Genomic DNA, 733 nt, shown 5'->3' on the forward strand with positions numbered 1-733 from the left:
ATGGCTTCAAGATATGAAATGAAATTCTTCCATCCAGCTGTTGTTAAATTTACATGTATATATATTTATTTTTTTCACGGAGCACCACCTGAGTCTTCTCCTCCCATCTACCAGTGATAATTGATTCAACTTCCTGCATCTATTACCTGCGCAGATATCAACAGCGCAACTGGGATGTAGGTTGCCAGGTTGAGGTCACAAATGGGTTGAAATTTGTATGTGTCGATTGTGTGAGTAGGATGCGTTTCATACAAGATCTGGCAACTGGACAACCTTGGAATAATATATTAATGTGATTATTCATATAACGAGGTTTGGGCCATACGAATTACGGGAATTTCCCAGGAAAAATAACAAAACGGGAGGGGGACTGGAGATGGGTTTGAAATATGGGAGACTCCCGGGAAAAACGGGACTGTTGACAGGTATGATGTATGGTCATGTAAAATCTAGTCTGTAGAGTCAGGAAAACAGAACTATTTGTAGTTATTTTCAATGAATTGAACATTTGAACATCCTCCTGCAAATGCATCTGCACAGTATAGATCTGCTGCTGCCTCCAATTTGTCACATTCCTATATTATCCCATGATTCAAAACTGTTTGTTTTAACCACTTTCCATTCCTTGTCCAATTTTGTTATGATTGGTAAATAGAGCTATTAATATTACTGTAATCCACAATGTATACATACAAGTATACACACAGCTTTCCAGCCTTCAGCTTGAACAAAA

This window comes from Xyrauchen texanus, chromosome 19 (genome assembly GCF_025860055.1).
Source record: "Xyrauchen texanus isolate HMW12.3.18 chromosome 19, RBS_HiC_50CHRs, whole genome shotgun sequence".
Taxonomy (NCBI): domain Eukaryota; kingdom Metazoa; phylum Chordata; class Actinopteri; order Cypriniformes; family Catostomidae; genus Xyrauchen; species Xyrauchen texanus.